The following is a 22,805-nucleotide window of genomic DNA, read 5'->3' on the forward strand; positions in this document are numbered from 1 at the left end:
ACATGGAAAGGATGTGAGGGTGAAGCAGCTGTACGTGGAGATCAAAACGAAGCAAAGAGGAGAAGTAGAATTTCATTAACTGAAGGATGCTGCTGCTTTCTTCTCCTCACCACAGAAGTAAAGGCTCTTTCAGACTGGCCACAGACCACTGCAGGAAAGTCTTATATCTGTGCCCTTTTCAGATGTCACAGTGATGACAGCAAACCAAACACAAAGGGAGGAGGGGGGAAGAAATAAAGTTGGGTGACAATAAGTCTGAACAGCACTGTTAGCTAAAGCTTTGGCTATCCTGTACTCGGTAGGCACTGATCACTGGTTACAGATTTGCTATCACACCATTGCGCCAGCAGTGCTGATAAAACGGAAACTCTGATCAGATACTGTGACCAACTTCAGCTTTTTCTTCATAAAGTCTTAGGTTCATACAGCATTTTAGGCCTGAAGCACAGTACAGGGAAAGCATCTCGCCAGCTACTTACGATTCAGCAGATACAGACTATTTAGAGGAAAAAGGTGGAGAAAATATCCCACAGCTTTTTTCAGCTTTTGCTTTTTCAGGCAAATGTCTCATACTTCAGGGCAGCATGGCTTGGTGACAACGTTACTATTGCAGGAATTATTTAAAATACCAAAAGACAAGCAGCAGAAAAAAAGACCAGAAGACATGACTTGGAGGCTCTGCATCATGGAAATGAGGCTGTAAAGCCCGGGAGTCTGACCAGAATTGCTTCTGCTTTGAAAAACGGATTGGCTCTCTCTCTTGTTTCCAAAGGATAAAGATGTCAGAACAAGAATTACAGACTGTTAACAGCGAGAACAGCTGAAGGAAGATTTATGTGTTTGTTTGAGTGAAACAGACACAGCACAAGCAGACCCAGGAGGCCATCTGAGACCCCAGCCTTGGAGTCAGCAGTGGCTTTCAGCCCAGTCTCCAACAGGGCACCCTCATCTTATAAGAGTGCTGCACAGAAATGCCCCTGAATGTAAGGCTCAGCTACGAGCAGCAATATGTTGCAGTATTCCCTGAGTACAGAAATTACAGAAGTCATGTTTCCTGCGAATCTGCATCTTGGGCTCTGTGACACAAGCTCAAAGCACAAGCTTTGAGCAAAGCTCTTCCCACAGCTGGGACCACATCTCAGGGCTCTGCATTGGGTAGATCTCTAGTATCCAGAGGAAGAAATTCACCTGCAGTAATGCTGTCACTCTTGAGACCTATGCCAGTTTGTAAAATCGGGCTGTGATTGGCCAACAGGTTACAAAAGGGAGGAGAAAAGAAGAGGGAAGGAAAAAACATGTAGAAAGAGCTTCATCATGTATGCCTGTTTCCTATGGAAACAAGGCTAAAACCCAACACATTACAAAATGAATACTCAGCTTAGTGACGGCATAGAAGAAAATCCATTCGAAGTTCCATTTCACAACATAAAATACCAGGGAAATTCAAAAAGCAGGAAGTATTTGTCCTTCGCTGCCTCAAGCAGAAGTCTCTAAGAATTGCACAGAATCCCTTTTTCATGTTGTTTTATGTAAGGGCAGAGCAACACAGAGGGAAGAAAGGATAGCAGATGTCACTTGATTTTGTACACAGTTAGCATAGAGATAAACCAACATTGAAATGTTGCTAAAGAACCTAAGAAATTAATGTTGCCTGTTGAACTGATCTAACTGGATGGTACAAGAGTTTTTTTAAAACTATTTTTCCTGCACAGAAGTAATACAGTGTGCTCCTCAATGATGTGGTTGCCATATATGACAATGCACCATACACAAAAGGAGAAGGTAAAAATAAAATACACAGAGATATTGCCAACTGTTGTTGCTCGCCTGCACACACAGTTCCAGGAGCTATGAAAGGACAGGAAAAGATCAAAATGCCTTTGCAATGCCAAACATCCACTCTCTTCTCTGCAGAGTGATTCTTCTTAACATCAAGATGAACCAACATCGTTTTAAGGCAGTCAAACACATTTTAACCCAGAAGAAAGGAGTTACTTCCCAAGCCCTTCCTAAGTCACTTGTTCTTAGTATCATGTAGAGCTCTGAATCATACATATAACTTTTTTTATAAGGGAGGCAGTTTTGCAGAATAATTTAATTTACTTTCTTTAGTATCCACAACAAGTCATCTAAATTACCAACATACAGAAAGATAGTAACTTTGGCGGGCAGATAATTAAGCTGAACACCCCAAGCATCTTTTTATGAACTAAAAAGTCAAGTCTTAGATAAAACCAATGGCAGAAGACAAAGCTTTAAAATCCCACTCTACTTCTAGTCAAGTTATTTACATGCTAAGCAACTTGCCTTTTCCAGCTCTACAACACACACACACACACACATCTGCTGAGGGAAGAGACCTCTACCAACTGCCCAGCACAAGGCAGCTTTGTGGTGGCCTCTTTACACTCCCAGAGAGCAGAGTCTAGCAGGAGAAGAACAATCTTCCACTTGTTGGGCAAAACAGCACTGCTTTCTTGTTGTTTCTCCCTTGTAATTTCAGATTCCTTCTTATCAGAGATTAGACTGTACTCCTCAGAGTTGAATTCCACCTACCTAACAAGCTAGAGTTATCCAAGATACTGTCTCAATACTTCATTTGATGACATTTATTGGGAAGGTAAAGGACACCTTTCTGACACAAAAAACAGCACCAATTAATTATGCAGGTTTTTATTTTTGGACAGAAATAACAATTCACATGTAAATCAACTCTCCCTGAAGATAAGTTCTTCCTCAGCCAATCATATTGTCAGGAAGCACAGACATTTGGCTGTTGCTGAATTATTCCCTAGTTTTAACAAAGAATTGCAGAGCTTTGCCAGTGAAGTTTTCACCCACTCAAAGAAAACAAATACCTGCACAAACCTCATTTCTTCAGCCAGCAAAACAGTTTGTAAGACTAATTCATCTGCTTATCTGCTAACAGAGAAGTCATATACAAGCCAAGGGCAACCTGCACTGCAGCCACCAAGAACAGGTAACTCACAGTATGCATGGATAGTCTATGGAAGGAGTGTGACCCACTTCAGACACCTAGAGATGTGGGAGACAACCAAGTGTCGTTTCTCAAGTGGAGAAACGTCACAATGAAAACAATCTCCTTTTCACCAAGGTGATTTTGAGACCAGCGATGGGTCCACAGCCAGAGGCTGTTCTGAAATGTGAAGCCTGGGTTTCCATGCCATCCACCAGGCAGGTGTCTTCCCACTACGGCAACACTTAGTCATTAGCTCACACCACCCACGCCATCGCCAGGGAGGACTCTCAGCTCTGACAAAGCAGCTTTCTCCCTGAGCACACAAAGCAAGGTGCTAAAGCATTCAGTGGGGGAGAACTGACAGAGCCTCTGTTCAGACCACATACCTCAGTACTCTGCTCTCACTCACATGTCAACTTGTACCTAGAAGCCCAAACCACAGAGTCACCTCTGTGACTCCTACATCCCATACACTAACAGAAAATGTTTGGCACACAAGTGTGCCCAGGTTCCCCTAGCATGCAGGTGCTGGGCTGAGCAAGGGATGTTTCCACGTAGCTGAGGCCCAGAGCACAGGGCCCTAGCTGGAGAAACACCTGACTGAGCAGCATTCAACCTCAAGGCTTTCTGGCATGTGTGCCAAGTGGGGAGGAAGTCACGCTGTCCCTGCTCACCCTTAATTAACAATTTAGAGTATTGAGCCAGAAAAATATAATATGTCCCACTCAGTTAAAGCACCCTCCTCCCCTTCCAGGCCAGCACACTGCACTGCGAGGCTGGTCTGCATGAAGTCTGCGTTCCCCAGCAAGGTCAGGAATGTAAACATTATGGGAGGAAAAAAAAATAAATAAAATCAAAACATAACAGCACAGCCCCATGTTTAAAATACTCTCCTGGAAGCAGGAGATCCAGGTGCAAGGTTTCATTTCCTACAATCCTGGAGATCAATCGAGGCTCACCCACTCCCTCTCAAGGGATGTTGTTAATGTAATTGCACAGATTATTAAAAAAACAATACTGAAGCATGCAGTTCTGATGAATGATGGCAAAAAACCAGCATGCGGTGAGTCGTCTTCATTTTTTAAAGGCAGATCTCTCCATTCTTCTGCATTGCCATGGATATTTACATCAGTTAACAAAATGACAAGATAAAAACACTGAAAAGCATTACTGAATACTATTTTCTCCTGTGCCCCCTGCTTCAATTTGTATTTATCTCATGGTTTTGCCAGTACAAACCTTTGTATTTGATCATCTCTTTAAAACCTTCTGAAACAATTTTAGAAGCCTGAGTCAACTGGATGTTGAATTCTGACAAGCTTTCAAGAGAAAGATTTCTGTGTAAGTGATGCAAAATGGTCGTCTCAAATATTCTGACGTTGAATAGAATTGGTCTGTGAAAAACAACCTCGGTTTTCTTTAAACTTTTTAGCATCTCTGCCCTACCTAAGAGCCAGCTCTTCCCTTGCCAGCAGCAGCAGAACCAAGGAGACAAATAAGGCTTGGGGTAAGCACTGATGACTTGTGTCGCATCTTGCCACAGCTGCTCAGCAAAAGCAACCTCTGAGAACAAATGTGCCATTAAAAGCACCTTTTAGCTCTGAGACTGACATCTGTACATAAGGCAGCAGCATGTCTGAACAACTAAGAGAGCACAAAAATCACCTAGAGCATGAGTAGAGCAGTACGGCGTGTGTAGGATGGAAACAGCATCTCAACAGTGTTCTCCTTGTTCAGATATCAGCAAAAGTTTATGAAATACTATTTTTACAGAGCTTTAAGCCACCAGAAACCAGAGAAATCTCAGAATCCATATGCATGTAAAATGGATATATTTTACTAGTGTAAGTGCATGAAAGGGGGAGCTGGAAAAGATACCATGACTTCACTGTGTGATAAGATGCACAAACACAGTGCACTGCAATGGACTGCTGGGAGTTCTCAGGGCATAGGAACTGCACACAGACTGATAAGAGCATTAAAGGAGACTCTTACTATTTGCATTAACGTAATGGGCTCTAGCACAGGGATGAGAACAGAAGATAATGATGGCAGTAGTTTGTTATATTCACTCATTGTTCTTCCTTCTCCTCCTGCAATTAGAGTGACTATACTCATAATGCAATGCAAAACTGTATTGACTGAATTTAGTTTACTAGCCTCAGCAGACAGTTTCTGTTTAGGATGTGTCTTTCAGAATGCAGCACAATGCAGTATTGGAGGCTTCACACACAGAAACAGCGTGGACTCATTACAAAGATTCATTACTGATTATGCCATCAGCACTGAGCTCTGCTTTTACCAAAATGAAACATTTGTTTTCTAGCAAAAGAGGCATATCTACTCCTGCAGCAGAGCACTGTTGAAGCATCCTGTTTCCAAAGATGGCCAGAAAATGTCAGGCCTGCTCCAACGCAGCACTGGCTGAAGCCACTCAGGTTTCGCTGGAAGGATGTACTTCCCTGTTTATCTGGGACAGCTCCTGCGTTCTGTCAAGATGCAGAGGTGATGACAAAGTGGCTTGGCAACGTCTTGTCAGAGGATACAACAGCAGTGACAGAACAGCACAGCTTAGGAACTAGAGAACAAACACACACCGTTTCCACCATTGTGACCTCTCCCTCTCAAGTGGAGAGAAAGTGCTGCTATCAGGAAGATATTAGAAGAGACCTTGGAAAAAAGAGCATTGCTTAGCTGGCCGTGGAAGTTGTTCTGTCCTCAGCTGGAGCACATGGCATGGAATTCCTTAAGAGACGTGAAACAGCTGAGCATCCACAAAAGAGTGAAGAGTCTTTAGCTGAAGTCTTGCATTACCAATTAATTCTACAATTTTAAACAAAGCGGACGCAAAATAAGCTGACTTTGATCTGCAACCAAACAAAGAATCAAGCCCTTTAAATAGCTGGGGGGTTTATAACTAACTGTAGGATTTCCACGACACTCTGTATGAGAGACACACATGCCCTTCAGCTGCTTTTACTGCAAAGAATCATTATATAGGCAGAGTTTGCTGAAGCTACCATCAAAGCTAAAAACAAATGGAAGAGCTGGGAACACTTAAGGATAACAACATTCATCAGTTACATTTTCACTGACCTTGCAGCAAGGATTCTGGATTTCAAATGGCAATGTAAGCACCCACATAAGTGGGTCACTCCAGAAGTAATGACTCCTCTTTATTTCCATAGAAATTGCAACAGATACAAAGAGCACAATAACACTGTTTGATAAAGTAAACTCTCAGCTACAAAACACTGACTAAGCACTTAATTTCATGGTGTGACAGCTGTGCATGGCTGTTCTGAACGTGGCTTGTGTTTCACATCCTTAGTATGCTCATATCCATTCTTTGGCCTCCAGAAACGTTCAAAAAGCATGTATGAATGTCAGTGGATGCCATTTTTTCCATATGGAGGAATTCAGTGACACACCTTTGCTTCATACACACTTCCATCTCAAACATCATTTTGTCACACTGCCCCTCTGCTGCCACCTGTCACGCAGCAACGAAATGAACAGAATATTGGTGGGAAAGTTCAGCCTTGACTATGGCTGCCATCAACATCTGCCTCTAACACTGTGGACCAACATAATGAAATAGGAGGCATTACTTTTGGAGTAGCCCTCATAAATAAAAGCCATATCTCCGCACTACTGCATGTTTTCTATGCTGGCAGCTCAGAAGTCCCATTTACTACATTCCTGATCCTTTCAAAATGACAGATTATTAGGAAATACAACCCAGTCATACACTGAAATTAAGAAAGCCAAAGAAATGACCTGCCCTAATTAGATCTTATGATCAGATCTATTTCAAAAGCGGAGGTTTTTTTCCAGCTTGCCTGACTCATGAACAGCCTCTGTCTTACAAGTCAAAATGCCATGGGTAAGATTTAGTCAGAATCAGTGATATTTAGCAAGGTGCTATTTGCTGGTTGATCTCACTTTGGATAAAGCTATAGATCCTCAACGAGGTGTTTTCAGGCACCTTGTTTTCTCTTTCAGATTTCTCTTTAGGATCCAAAATCAAGTAACAATGACTTTTCTAATAACTGAACCCTCAAAAGCAAAACATATCCGTGCCTTTGAAGATGGGTCTCACCAACTCCATTCAAAGAAACTCAACCCCTAGAATGAGTTACAAATCCTGAAAAATCCTTTTCTATCCGGTGGGATTTACACTCCACCTTGAAAGACAGCTGCTGCTAAAGGAACAAAACTGCTGCTTCAGAAGGGTCTCGTATGGAGCTGAACCATAAGGATTACTACTCACACATGAAGGCTTATATCTTACTCCTACTAATACTGTTCGTGGGATCTCTGAAAGTATATCCAGGTTCCCTATACAAAGGAAAAAATGAGAGCTAAATGCATCTGAAAATTCATCATCCTGAAAGGAACAGTATTCACTGACTAAATTCATTTCCAAAGCGAAAATCTATGAGGTGGAAATTTTGTTCGCATGTGAGAGATCTGAGTGCCTTGGAAAACAAAGAAACATTCAGGAGAACACCAAGCTATATGGTGTGGTTGACAAGCCTGAGGTATGAGATGCCCTGCTGAAAATAACCTGGGGGTACTGGTGGACGGCAGCTGGACATGAGCCAGCAATGCACCCTTGCAGTCCAGAAAGCCAACCGTGTCCTGGGCTGCATTGAAAGCAGTGTGGCCAGCAGGGCGAGGGAGGGGATCCTGCCACTCTGCTGTGAGAGCTCACCTGGAGCACTGCGTCCAGAAATGGAGTCCTCAGTACAGGAGAGACACAGAGATGTTGGAGTGTGGCCGGAGGAGGGCCACAGAAATGATCCCAGGGATGGAACTCCTCACTGTGAGGACAGGCTGAGAGCTGGGGCTGTTCAGCCTGGAGAAGAGAAGGCTTTGGGGAGACCTGAGAGCAGCCTTCCAGTATCTAGAAGGGAGCCATAAGAAAGAAGACAGACTCTTTAGCAGCATCTACTGTGATAAGATAAGGAGAAAAGGTTTTAAACAAAAACAAGATAGATCGATATAGATAGGATATGAGATAAAAGTTGGGTTTCTTTGTTTCTTTTATGGTAATAGTAGTAAAGCACTGGCACAGATTGCTCAGTCCCTGGAGACATTCATGGTCAGGCTGGATCAGGCTCTGAGCACCCGATTGAGCTGTAGGTGTCCCTGTTCACTGCAGGGGAGTTAGAAGGGACCTTTAAAGGCAACCTAGTCCAATTCAAATGATTTTATGGTTCTATGAAAACATGCTAAGTAAGATAAATACACGAAAGCACTAGATTAACTGGTGTGGCTAGCACTACAGATTCCACTAACTTAACATATTTTAGAAATCTTAATAAGGGAAGCTACCAGCCACTAATACCTCTGGCAATTGAAACCAGAGATAAATGGACTATTTCCAGCTCTATCACTGACTGGAAGATTGAAAAAGTTGGAGTGCCAAGACAGCATCATTAGGACAGCAGCAGCATGAGTTATCAAGCTTTGCTGCTTTAATACATTTCCATGTAGATTCGCAGGGACAGTGCTAGCTCATCTTTCTGCTTGTCCCCAGAAAGTGGCATTTGTTTTTCTTTGCTTTGTAAACAGAGATTAAACTTTGCAACGCATATCCTCTCGGTTTACATATTATCCAGTAGGTGAATGAATACACTGCACCCAGGCTTAAAAGAGAATTACATATTCCAGGCTTAAAAGGTATCAGTTCTCAGTCAAGTGAAAGATACCCCAAATTCCATATTTAAATAGCTAGAGGAACAATACAAATTTTGGGGAAGAAAAACTTTTTTTTCTCCTTTATCTCAGTCATTCCCTTCTTTATCCTTAAATGCAGATTTGCTTTAAACTCTTTTTTGGTTCAGATATTAAGCTTTTTCCCTACTTCACGAATGCCCTGCTTTCCCCCCTCTATCAAGAAAGTCAGGGTCCACAGCTTTCAGGATCTCGTTATGATCAGCTTGGTTTCATTACTGTCAAGCTGTGTGATTTCTGCTAAAATGTTGCCCAAACCCACAGGCCATCAGAAGAGAAACAAAGTTTCAGCTGTAACTAATCTGGTTGGAACAACTACAGGAGGCAAAGTTGAAGCTTACTGCTATGTAAGCAATTGCAAAACATTCAGCCACCCAAAATTGCATATTGTAAAGAACGTCAAGGCATCCTGCTGTCTCCTACACTCCTTTGCATATTTCACCCCACCCTCTGTCTGGGATCTGAAGATTGTGGTGCACAGACAAAGTAAATTATGTGTTCATTGGGTTGGCCAAGCGTGGAGGGAAGGAAACCACACCCCCACCGTGGCCTTCTGCCCCCCATCTAGTGGTCCTGTCCCGGAGGTAAAACCCATCCAACCAAGTCTACTGGCTTGAAAAGGAAAGCTTCACAGGTCTGGGGACAGTTGCAAAGCATGGAAGACCCACCAGACCTGAGCTCCAGAACGTGACCTGCACTGGAGCTGGGCAAAAACACAGAGGTCTCCTCTATCAACACGAACTCAGCCCGGTCAGCAACTGCAGGACCTTCCTAGGCTGACAGCACCACGTAACCTCAGGGATGATTAGCAGGTGCAGCAAATGTTCACAATTTCAGTTTAGCTGCTACCACCTGCAGACTTCTCTGCTCCACTGGAACAGCTTACACTCAGTGCTGATCCAATATGTCCCAATTTTTTATTACAGCTGTTTCCAATATACCTCGTTCTGAGGTGTACAAAAAGCCGTAAGGCAAAAAGAAGATTGCATGAAGAAGAAATGGGAACAATTTTAGCACGATAGCATGGCATTGTACGTCATGGGTTCACAGAAATACCTCTAAATTACCTACAGAACCCCGTCCTCAAACTTCTTGAACAACAACAAGAAAACAACAACAAAAACAAAGCAGATCTAAGCACTGAGTGAAAAGGTGATCCACGCAGAAATATCTCCAATGATTTCATAGAAGCTTCTTCAAAAGTCATTTGATCAGCAAAGCAGACTTTATTAGCAGATTGTCTATGGGAACACCACTGTGCCAACAGCAAAACTGGGAGCGCCATCACAGTTGGGGAATCACCGTACAGGGCAATATGCCTATGCATAGAACTTTTACCACAGGAGCAGAGCTGCTCCTGACCTACTCAATTTTCAACATTAAACTCCATAGAAACAACAGAAGCTTGATTACAAAGGTTGAGAAGTATAACAATGGCTCAAGCACTCTTTAATGAGAACGGCTGAGATGGAGCCCAGATAAACACAACTCACCACACAGCTCAGCATCTTGCAGTGCTGTCATCTGTCTGTGCTACCTGGCATATCTTGTCCTTCGCCTGCATAAGCTCACGAAATTTCCTCTGAAACTGCTCCTATACCTCCCTGTGTTTGGTTGAAACTGACAAATTTGAAAGTTATGGTGAGGGAGGAAGGAAGGGAGAAAGACTGTTTAAGCTTCATTTCCTTCAGAAGCCAGACCAAAAATAGCATAAAACTATTCATATTAAAATTATGTACTTTAAATGTCCTCCAGCTCTGTAAGCTGGTCTTGTGAATCCCAAGAGCATCCTTTAAGAATGCCTGAGAAAGCTGTGTTGTGTTGCATTTCTCTAATCATCTTGTTTCAAATATGCTAATTAGAATGGAGACAATCAGAGCAAAATTAATTTATCCATCTGTATTTGTTGTCCATGCTTCCCCCAACTGCTGAAGAAAAATGACAAATATTAAGTCAGCATGTCAAAGAGTTATTTCTAGCTTGTCATAAAAGGTGTGAAGAAATACATGTCATTTGACTGGTTTCTTCTGTCACCACTGAAGTTATGGCTCTGAGGATCAAACTGTCAGAAAGGGTGACTGTCAGTAACTACAAATTGTTTCAGGCAGCCCATGCCATGATGCTTAGAACGGTTTAATTAAGGCACATTGTCCAGACCAGCTGTAGATGAAAAGAAAACTCCAACTGTTTAATAAAACAACAAAAAAAAAAATTAAAAAAAAATTGAAAGTAAAGAGCCAGATGTGTGTCTGAAGTGCCTATTACAGTTATGTAATCATACATCTGTAAGGACAGTTTGTTTAATGTGCCTTTGTCATTCGATGGGAAGACCAATGGGTCAGCCACGTGCTGGTGTGGGGGCACAAAGCAGGGAAGGAGCAGGGTGAACGAAGAGCTTGGATACCTCCAGGTCACCTCTTGCTTCCTGACGGAAAGCAGGTCTGCCTAGCCTCTGCTTCAAATCTCTACTTCGTTCCTGGGACAAAATCAACAGAGATTCATCAGAGACCACAACCGGTTGCGGTGACTGCAATCCAACCCTATAGATAAAAGCCAGAGGAAATGCTCATTCCTGTTCTCAGAGGCTTGCTCTGTTACCACCAGCACCGACACGCTTCCGCTTCTTCCTGGGGTTTTGTCATCTACACATTTAAACGCCATATCTCCTCTGCTAAACATCAAGTAGAAGCAGACCCAGGAAAAAAAAAAAACATCTCCAAAACCTCACACAAAGCATCTTTTCATTTGACAGTAAATCCTTCATAACCTCACTACAATCTACAAGCATTTTCTCTCTCATGCTTGACCCCACAGGGAAACACAATCTTGATGCAGCGTGCTTCTGAGATTGTCATATGAGACAGCATCAAAAGCCAACCTACGAGATGCAGGACGTTATTATTATTACCAATGACATTATCATTCCTCTTACTGTTGTTACAGAAGAGAATTGGTTGGATGCCATTTGTCCTCCACAAAGCCATTTTGGCTGTTATTCATCTCTCTGTTATGTCCCAGCTGCTTGCACACTGTGCTATTATTTCTTTCAGAATTTTCCAGGAACTGAAGTGAAGCTTGATGGATCTAGAATTCCCCAACACTTCACCCTGTTTCCAGCCCACCCCCTCTGCTATTTTTTCAAAAGACAAGCGTTATGTCTGATACTTTCCAATCTCCCAGTATCTCAATGACCACTCAAACACAACCAGCACAGTTAGAAGAAACTTTCAGCTGCTTTTTAAGTGTCCAGCAGCCCTTTTCCTGATAGCAAATGGAACTTTTAAGAAAATGGTGCCTACCAACACTGAGATGTGCAGTGCCTCTGCACTGGTTCTCAACCCAAGGGCATGACAAACAGTTTTCCGGCAGCTTCATTGATCTCTTCTCTCATCACATGAGAGAGTCACCAAAGGTTTAAATGTAACACAGGGTCATGCACACGCTCCTGAAACAAAAACAACTGAAAAGTCAATAGCTTGGAATAAAAGCTCTGTTAACATCCAAACGCTGTGCATCCATCTACTTCTACCACTCTCATGAAAAGCACTGCAAATTCCCTAGCACGGATGAGTACATTTAAAACACAAGCCTCCCTGTAAAAGGCACAACATAGTGTTGCACAGCAGAATACGAGCCAAGAGCCACGTTGATATAAACCATCATCGTACTTCAAAATAAATATTTAACTGCTAAAAATCCCAGGTGAAATCCAAGCCTAACAAGTCCCACCGACAAAAGCAACATCTAAATGATTTGTGTATGTAGATTGCTTTATCTTCTTTCTGTGACCACAGACTCCCTCAATATTCTTAGCACTTCTATTTAAGATGGATATGCACATTTCATATCTAACTTCAAATATTTAAAAGAACAAAATGAAACTTCTCAAACTGTTTGCACGGAGGTACTCGCAGAAAATTCACACCTAATCCTGCTGTCAGGAGAAAAGCAGTTTGCCAACTATAATATTTAGGAACTCCTCCTCCTCCAGCAGAGGAAGTTTAAAAATATTTATCTCAGAGAGTTCATGGAGTTCAGTGAATCCATTCCAGAGTTTGTCCTAAGTGGTAGAATTAGAAAAAGATGCAAACATGAATTGTTTAAAGCAGGAGTTCTGTTGGGCTCATCTCCAACAGCTGAGGCTGACAAGAACCCAGCTGGATCCCCCAGCATCTTGAGGTACCCAAACAGCAACCTGAGTGTGAGGAGAAGTGCCGGGAACAAACTATTTGCACAAACAAGGAACTGCATTGAAAGATTTGGAAATAGTCACTGCAAGGGAGATTTGGAATTTTAAGAAACCGGACATTGCTCTGGCTCTTTGACAGCCTTGCTTTGGTGAGCTATGGAAAATACACCAAAAAAATGCAAGCCTGCAGTGAGTAGGTTTAAACTCCTTCCATCATTTCCTTGGAAGGAAGGGCTTCTCTTGAGTTCAAGAGCTGAAAAAAAAAAAAGATGGAAAGTCATTGTCTCAAGCCATTCCACAGGGCTGCTATCGCCTTCTCCCTGACTATGCTTTGAAGAGCACATATTGGTGCCTGGTTCAGGAGGAATGCTGTGCTCTGGAACAATAGCCTAAGTGCACCTCTTAATTAGGTATTTAATAAAGCTGCACAAGCTTTTCAGCATGTAATTGCTTGTCTGCATCAGACTGCAACTTACTTCGTACGAGGAGCCCAAATGCCTAAATCTGGGCTTCTGATTCCACTCTGGGGAGCAAACACGAACACTTAAGCAGCCAGGCCTTTCATTTTATTTAATTTATAGACATCAGAACAGCTCCCACCTTCTTTCATTCTTATCATTCTTTTTCCCATCAGCATTTGGTACACAGAAATGTAATTGCATTAAAATATCTTGCTTTTGGGACAGATTCCGATATTTAACAGAGAGCCTTCCATACATAATAGCTCTATTATTCCAATATTTCCCCATTTATTTCACATATTTGGGGTTTAAATTGTTCTTAAAACCATGGATAAGAATTGCAGTGAATAAAATACCACAAACCACAACAAATGCATTTGTCAGTTATATCATAGAGGCAACAAGATGAACTAGGTACTATCCAAAGCCTGTAAGTTCAAGCTGTATAGACAGTATTTTGCTTCTCATTGAAGTTGTTCCATTCTTCTGAAGAAGCCCTTATTAAATAGGTAGTTTTAGGTGAAGGTCCCAAAGGTCGACATATTTCGGCAGAGATTGTTATGGAAAGGAAAATTAAGGTAGACTTACATCCATGTGCAACCAATACGAATCAGAGCCAAATACAGGACTCTAAATTGGGAAATGGCACTTATGGTATTCAGCAGAGCTCCAAATTTCCATCTCCATTCCAGCGTATCGCTCCTTCGGGAAAACTAACGAACCTCAGAAAGAGTGAAGAGTGGGAAATTTCAACAGGAAATATTCTGCTCTGCAGGGTAGCCCAATTTCCTGCAAAGGCAATGCAAAGATTCCTAATGACTTCAAGAGAGGACTGAATCACATTTGCATAATGCATCAGCATAAGTCAGAAATAATTCCACTGATGTTTACTAACTAAGCCCTCCAAGATGCATACTGGCTCAAGAGAGCGAGATCTCCAGCACTGCCCTTTCTGCAAGATTATCAGCTTCAGAGTTCTTTAACAAATAGCCCAACATCTGCCTGTATGCCATACACTCAGGCCATTCACACAGAAGATTTTTTCTCTGATCCCTTTGATATATGTACACCAAAAACTGCACTGATACCACCACGAGCTTCTGCCGTGGGTTCTGATATGAGAAGGAAACACAGCACAGCATGCTCACATTGAGTGTAGGCTTTGCAACTTCTCTCACAATGTGAAGATAATCTGAAGAAGGAAATATTTAACAGAGAGGCAAAAAGCAATAATTTTGGAGTAAAAACAGTCAAATCCAATGCAAAGCAAAAGCAAACTTGACACACAGAGAAAGATGCAACAGATTAAAAGAATATTTTTTGTTTACCTCAACATAAATATTTTAAAAGACTCTTATTTTTTAAACATTCAAACATTTCTCCATATCTGAAAGTACTGCTCTCTTGACACACTTTTATGTTTCACGTGACTTGTGAAATCTAAACAAGTTAATGAAAAGTAAACAGTTTTAATTGCAGCTTTCAAGCACATGTTTAGAGGTTCCCATTGACTTTCAGATATTAATTCATTAGTACAATGTAGCTGACTGAAAAATAGATGTCCTGGTATGCAGCAGTCGATGCTAAAACTTTCTAAGTGCCTTTTATAAGATGCCAACATTTTATGTTCTTTAAAATTCATTATTTTCTAAGCTAAATAACCACCACTGCCAAAGTGCCAAAAGAGAAAATGGGACTCTTATCCTAAGCATAGCACAACTCAACACTTCTCACTTGTAGAAAAATGTTTTACAAGTTTCCTTCTCTTACAGATGGGGATCTCAGTATAAACCCAACGACTTAATGACAGCCAGCAAGAGAACTAAGGTCTCCCACGGCCCTATCCCACTGCAAACCACAGCTCCTCCTGGCAGGTATTAAACCACAAGTATTCAAATAAAACCTCCAGAATCATCTCCAACAGACTGCACCTGCCTTCTAATGGCCTACAGGGGCAAATCCAGTAATGAAAAAACAGGGAGGCTAGAGGTATCAGGAAAACACACTGGGGCAAGAAAGACGATCAAAGAAAATTGACACAAAGTAGAGAAAGTGACGTCTCCCAACCAGAGCCATCTGGTTAAAGGGAAAAAGAGCTACAGGAAGCAACAACAAAATAGCAATGAGACACAGCAAAGGCACTCCCTCCTCCATGTATGCAGCAATACCTTGGCAAAGAGACAAGCCAAAAGAACCGACTGGTCTCTTAGAGGGAGAGATGGGAAAAACAGCAAAGACACAAAGCAAAAAGCAAACTGAATCAAGAGAGCAAGCGGTGGCATTGCCACCAAGAAAACAAGATGGGATCTGCCACGACAGTACGGTCAGCGGTTGTTGGTTGAAGTTGGTCACCATGGCTCATTAAAGAGGAAGACACCCCAAGTGGCACTGGTTTTGCTGGGAGTACCCCAGGGAATAGTTGGCCTTCTCTCTGGTCTGTGCTACACTTTCACAAGGCTCATGGAGCCAAAGCCACAACAAGTTTCTTCCTTTTGATCCTCTTGCAGATGTCTCCTGCTGATGAGAGAACACTCGTGTGGGCTCCACCAGGGGCCCAAGCGCAAAGATGCCCACCGCAGTGGGATCTCCACGGAGCCAGTCAAGAGGGCTGGGATACTCGGCAGGGGCAGAGGCACTCAGCCATCTAAGTAATGGCCTTTCTTTCCTAATTACATTTTTTTGCCAAGATGTAATTAGTTTGCCTGCTTTGTCTTCTGCTTGACAGACTGCTGATCTCACATTGCACCCCGCGTGCTGACCCAGCAGGGCTCCTGTCCAGCCCTTCCTGGGATGCAGGTACATATGGGTACTTTATTCAAAGCTCTCATAGGCTAGATAGGCTTCACTGAATCAGCAAAACTATCTCTGTGACTTCCTACTTCTATAACTACTTTATGTTCAAGTACAAAGCCATCTAGCCCTTCCTCCCACACCAATACAAATCATTTTGGTGCAGCTATGCAGGTAATAGAAACTGTAAGTGTGCACTAAGAGCATTATCCAAGACCCTCTGAAGTCAATGAACTACTAAGTGAAGCAGCCACTGCAACAAGGCTCAAGTGCTTAACTATTAACTAGCAGAAATGAACCAAGTGTCTTAATGCAGGGTTGCTCTATGTCCAGATTAATATCAGAGCAAGCTGTTTCAGCACAGCACTAAAAGCCAGCTACAAAAAGTAATTCAGTCTTTTGAGAATTTGTATTTAAGTATTTCCTTTAGGACAGCCCCTGAAGCAAAGGGAATCCACCACCTTCCCACTGTCTGGGGTCACAGGTCACAACCACAGTTACAGAACTTATTTCCACGATGAATCAGACATGTCAGTCTAACAGCACTACAGGGTAAGAAGAGATTTTCACCTTGGACAGATTCACCCTGAGATGAGACACACTATGAGCTCTCAGCTGCACAGTCTTGCTCCAGCTAGAAAGCAGCAATTTGCTCCACCACTGTCCCAAAGGAGGGCTCACTTTTGGATGGATGCAGCAGGTGCATGTGGTACCAGGGGAAAAGAGAGTGCAGACTCTCAAGCATCAGAACAAAAGGGATCACCCTCTAGAGAAGTATTTACAAAAAGAAAAACAACGCTTGCTTTTTTACACTCTGCAGAGGGATATGGAGTTCACAAGTAGAGCAGCTCCAGAGATGCATCTAAAGCTATTGCATTTTGCAGGACTGATGCACTTCCAGTAGAAAATGCCCTCCCTAAATTCAGTAGCTGACAGCACAGGCATTCCAGCTACCCGTTGCTTACGGGTCTCTCCCCATGCACATCTTCAGTTGCTGATTCTTTAGGGTTGCTCTAATTTGACTCTCTTGCCTCAGAAAGACCAAACCCTGAAGTTTCACTAGAGTTCACTTTAGCCTCCTCCACTGGCAGGCTTATAAAAAAAAAAAGTGAACAGATCGATAAAAACATGCCTAGCAGGCTTTTAAGAGTATGATTAGGGGGAAAAAAAAAAAAAAATTACAATAAAAGAGAACTGTAATTCTAGCCTATACTGAGTCACAGATCTTCCATGGCGGTGCTCTAGTCCCTGAAGCATATGATGGCTGTGAAAACCCTGATCCTGCACCCCAAAGCCCTGGACTGGAGGGTCAGTGTGTGGTAGCTTCCCCCTTCACCACTGTGCATCTTCAGATGGCCCAACACACAGCAGAGATCTCACACGTTCAAAGAGATTTCCCCTCACTAGTTACTCCAATGGAGACTGTCCCTGGGACTGGGGCTAGAAGCATTTCAGTTATCTCCATCACCTGCTGTCAACTGCTTATTCCATACTCCCAGCTGCTCCAGGTAAGTCCACCTACAGATGCATCCACAGGGACTGGCCTGCACCATGCCAAATCTGAAAAGCACATTTATCTTTGTTACCTTGCCAGTTCTCGAGGTCACACATTATTAATACAGATGAAAAAGTGAGGAGAAAAATAGACACCGTGCCCAGCCTCGCCTGCAAAACAAAGGTACCGTGCCCAAAACCAGCCTTTGCTGGAATTTCCATGCTGCAGGCGTGTGCTGATCTGGGGATGTTTGATTATCCCACACTTAGGAGTTTTAAAGCTTGAGGGAGCCAGTGTTAAACCTGGTTGCTACCAGTTCCTCCTGTGGCTGCTCTTACAGGAACATGCCTACAGAAAAGTAAGCCTGACCCTTTTGGAAGGTTTAAAAGAGATACCAAGCAGTTTGAGTGAAACAGGGCTGGTTTGGGGAACAGGGCAGGGCGAGAAGGCACAGGTTTGTGTTTGCACTTTCGACTTCTCTGTGCTGGGTGCGCTTGCAGGAGCTGTACTGATCACTGCACACGTTTGGAAAGCTTCACTCTCCTGGGCCCTTGTTTCTCCTTAAAGGGGAATCCCAGCTCTCTAACTAAACCTTCCCACCTGCTGGCAGGCTGCTCCTCACCAGAGGGCACACATTTTCCAGGATACATAATTTCCCAGATAATCCTGATAGTGGTAACTGCCTGCCTTGGGTGTGGGTCGATCTCTTCCAGCTCCCAGAACGCTACACCGTGGCTATACAGCATGATAGGAAAAGGGGGATATAAATACACGTGGTGACAGCTTGTACCCTGAGATGGGATTGGGCTGGGACACAACCCTAGCAGGTCGCAGAGCGCAAGCAGCCGGCCCTGCGCATGCCAGCACCCAAAGCTGACTCCTCTGCCCTGACATCAGCCCACACAACCCAGCAGAAGCACAGCTGGGCCTTGTCCGTGCTGCTGCTCCAGCCCTGCTCCAGCAGTGTGGGCACTGTGGCCTTCGCACTCCAACAAGCCTCGTGCTGCAGTCACCCTGGACTTCTCACGTAGCAAAACCCTGACGTCCACTTCTCCTAGCACTGAGATGCAGAGGAAAAGGGACTTTTCCATAAGGCAATCTGAACAGAGCGATGTGAGCCCATCGTCTGAGTTAACTTTAGATTTCCAGTGGAAGAGCTGCTGGCAGCCTGCCCAGATTCCTTGGCCTGCTGCCTGCCAAGTCCTCAGAGACTATTTTTATCATTATTTATTTATTACATTTAACTATCTTGGGGCTGGACCGCAGACAGGCGGAATCTGAAAACGCAGACACTCAACGGAAAGCTAGCTGGGAGGTAGGGGCAGGTTAATTATAATATCAGGACCTGTCCCATTGAAGAGTAAAAAAAAAAAAACACCCCAACAACTTTAAGAGAGTTTGTGGCTTAACAGGCTGAAATTCTTGCCATTCTTGTAGGCACCACATTGCCTACAAAGAAGAGGTGCTGGCTCACCTGGCAGGTACACGTGCTGTTCCCATACAGCCTGGCAGACTGGGCAGCAGCTCGTGAATTCGGAGAAAGGGCAGGGACTGGAGAGAGTGAGAAAATGATGTCCAGAGAGCGGGCAGCCCACTGCAGCAGTGTGGAGCAGGAGAGACCGCTTATGAGGAGCCAGCAGCAACTGGGTGCTGCTACCAGGCAGTGCTGCCTGCTGGGACCCTCCACAAAAAAGGTACTTTGCAGCTTTTGGGGAGCAGCCCGAGCCCACCAAATCATACAACATAGGCTGCTTGTAACTAAGAGCTTGGTCTGCTTTCTGCTACTAGATACCCAGTGTTCTGCTAGTGCCTTACAGGTCTGCCTCACAGACCTAAGGGTAATTCCTTTCAGTCCTTCCCAACCTGAGCTGGAACCAAGCCAGAGCGGCCATATATCCCATTAAAAAGCCCAAACCATTCTCTGCTATTTAGAGAATGCAAAGCCAGCTAAGCCACAAACAAAATGGATCATTCCAAAACACATTTCCAGATGGATCACGATGAATGAAAGTCAGAACACCTACAAAGAGATTTCCATCTTCAAAAGGAACCCGTGATCTCCATGAAAAACAGGCCTGGGAACAGGAAACTATGGCAAATGAGACTAATTCTTTCTACAACAGAAATACTTCGAACTCAAACGAATGCTTCCCACCCACAGACCATAAAGCATTTCTTTTAATAAAAGCAAGCACTACTCTGGTTTCACACAGAATAGCAGAAGCAAGGCATGTAAACCACTTGTCCAGGGTCACGCAATACAATATGGTATTGTCAGCTCTTTGACCTTGCTTTTCCAGTGCTTACCTTGCCCTGTTGTGCTGCCTGGACAATGTGTTGATAGACAACAGGCTTTCTACTCCTGCAGAGCCCTGTAAATCACAGCCACCAGCCTGCCCACATCATGCTTGGGTTTAACTGAATCAGAAGCTGGATAGCTGTTGCTAGCACAACACTGATGCAGGAAACCTCTTCTTATTCACACAGTAGCAGCAGGAGCCTTGCAAGCACGACCCAGCACACAGCCAGGAGCACCACACAGAAAGCAGGGACTCACTGCTGCTGTAGGGGACAGCAGCTCTCCCAGTCACAGCATGGGTCACAGCAGTTGGTGTGGTTCGTATGTATGTACTCTTGGTTTCAGAGGGATTTCTGGGTGTAGAAGGACCTGCAGGTATAACGATGCCTCAGCACACTCTGAAATTCACATGGATTATCTGCCAAATTCGAGGGTTCTCCCTTTTGTGCAAACAAGACAACAACCTGTGCCTTAAGAGAGTTCCAGGCCTGTCTAAATCACAACCCAAACAACCCTGATGCTATTGGTACAGACTATATACCAGAATCCCACTGAATGAAGCTTTGTAGCCCAAGCCACATGGCCTATCAAACATTAAACACAGCATCTTCCTTTTTCCCATTTGGAAGAACACTTTAGCTAGCAATGAGATGTGCACCATTTCAAAATGTAAATATAGCAGGGCAGGAAAACAAAAAGGAGTGTTTGACTGCTAATGAATCACCCTTGTTGAAAGTTTCCTCTGGGGCACGTTGCCATCTGAGTCACTGAGCTCTGCATGCTTTTTAGGTCAGCTTTCTCCTGGCTTTATTCACCTGACGTACATCTCTCCAGCTTGTAAGGATATACACCTCTACTCAGCATGCTCTTGTAATGCTATACAGAATCAGCTGGGCAGTGGATGAATGTGCAGCTATATTTTAGGCTTAATGCAATAGCAGTGGCAGAAAAATTATCTAAAACAGCATTTTTTTTTATCAAGGCTAACCTTGAGACAGTCAGAACAGGACCTGTCTACCACTCCTCATCTTCAGAAGAACGTTGCTAAACATTAACTCGCTGCTCCTCATATCACACGTGGCGTGGTCTCTATAAACATGCATTAATTTCCTCATCAGTTTAACAAAGATGAGATTGATAAGTTAAAATGAGTTGCTAAAGACAAGGGATTAAAGACACACACGGTGACTTGCGGCCCTGGGCTCCCAGCCCTGTGACCCGGCCACTCTGCTAACAGCGGATGTGCTGACTGCTTTCTCCTCTTTTCCTCCAGTGACGTCTGGGTCAGGGCCTGTTGGCTGGATGCATTAAACCAGAAGTAATCCTTTCAAGATCTGTGCTCTGGCCAGTCTCACCCATGCTGAACTCGACCCACAATTTCACCCACACAAGCACAAATCAGCCTGCTACATGTACTGCCTTCCCTTGCACTGTTTACAAGCATCCTCCTCCCCTTTCCCTAGGTAATTTCACATCCTGCCAGTTCCCAGATTTAGGTGTCAACATGCCAAAAAAATACTTGTGCTGCCACAGCAAATGCTGTGCCAGGCTATGCAGACTAGAAGATTTATCTTCTGCTGAGCAGAAATCGCATCTGGTACAGCATATCTGTAATCAGTGCTTCCTCCAGCTAACCCCCCTGAGTTCCCTGCGTCAATGAACAAAGATTTCATGCCCCTTCAGTCCTCAGCACCTCTCTATTTCCCTCTGTCAAGCTCTGGCAGTCTGTATCTTCCTTTTCCTTTTGGAAAAAGCCCAAATAGGTAAAACATGCCTTCAATAAAAGTATAAGAAAGCTGTGTCAAGCCTACCCTATGCAACAGCACAAGACCTCCAGTGCTAAGATATGCTCAAATAAAAGACCCCAGCCCCTCTGAAAACCACTTCGTCATTTAACTGCTGACCTATGCCACCAAGCAAGGTGCACAGAGAGAAGACGGACTCAGCACCATGCCCTGCTTTGCCTGACAAAGACCTGGTGAATAGACCCTATAGAACATCCTTCAAAAAGAAAATGAAGTGCATCCATTCAGCTGTAAAGCCTGATCCATGCCAACTATCCCATAGGACAACACGACACAGCAGCATCTTCTATCCATGGCTCTGTCAGATGCCAGCCATCACCATGCTGTGGGAAGTTTGTGACCTACAGAGTTAGCTTTGCCAATTCCAAAAGCTAAGAGCCTGGAAGGGGTGGAGGCGGTGGCAACACAGAGGCAGGGCATGTGAGCCTGCCAGCAGTTTGTCTTAGATGGATGCTGACCTTCCAAAAGTAAAGCTTGCTCGCAAAGTCTGCATTGTTTACAGTTACACAGCAGATGGTTCCTTTAAAACAGAAAAACTCAAGAACAAAACAGGAGGCAGACCTACCAGCGAGCTGTTTGGTAAAAGTTTCCTACAATTTTTCTATTGTCAGTCCCAGCTGAGTGTTGTTTGTTATGGAGAAGCTGTATGTGAAATAGAGAAAAACACGTGCATGCCAGAAAACTTCTGTAAAGCGTTATTCCCAATATAAGATGCAAGGCAAGACATTCTAGGTTTCATCTTCAGAATCTGCCTTTCCTTCTTCCAGCCCTTTGCCCTCTCTTCCCTGCAGCCTCTTCTTTGAAGCCTCCTTCAGTGAATTTTGAGCGGCCATTACTCGCTTGCCTGCTGCCATATTTCCACTGCCAAGGCAGCAGCAGTGCTTGGGCATACTTGGTGCATTTTGGTGCCCCATCTCTTTGCACAGCCTAAGCTCTGTGCTTCACTGCATCCTACCGATTACTAATTCAGCCAGCTCACGATATTTTGCTCAGCAGGCACCAGATAACACTTCACAATTCATTTTAATTGCAAGTTCTTTGTAA

This window comes from Meleagris gallopavo, chromosome 7 (assembly GCF_000146605.3).
Source record: "Meleagris gallopavo isolate NT-WF06-2002-E0010 breed Aviagen turkey brand Nicholas breeding stock chromosome 7, Turkey_5.1, whole genome shotgun sequence".
Classification (NCBI taxonomy): Eukaryota; Metazoa; Chordata; class Aves; order Galliformes; family Phasianidae; genus Meleagris; species Meleagris gallopavo.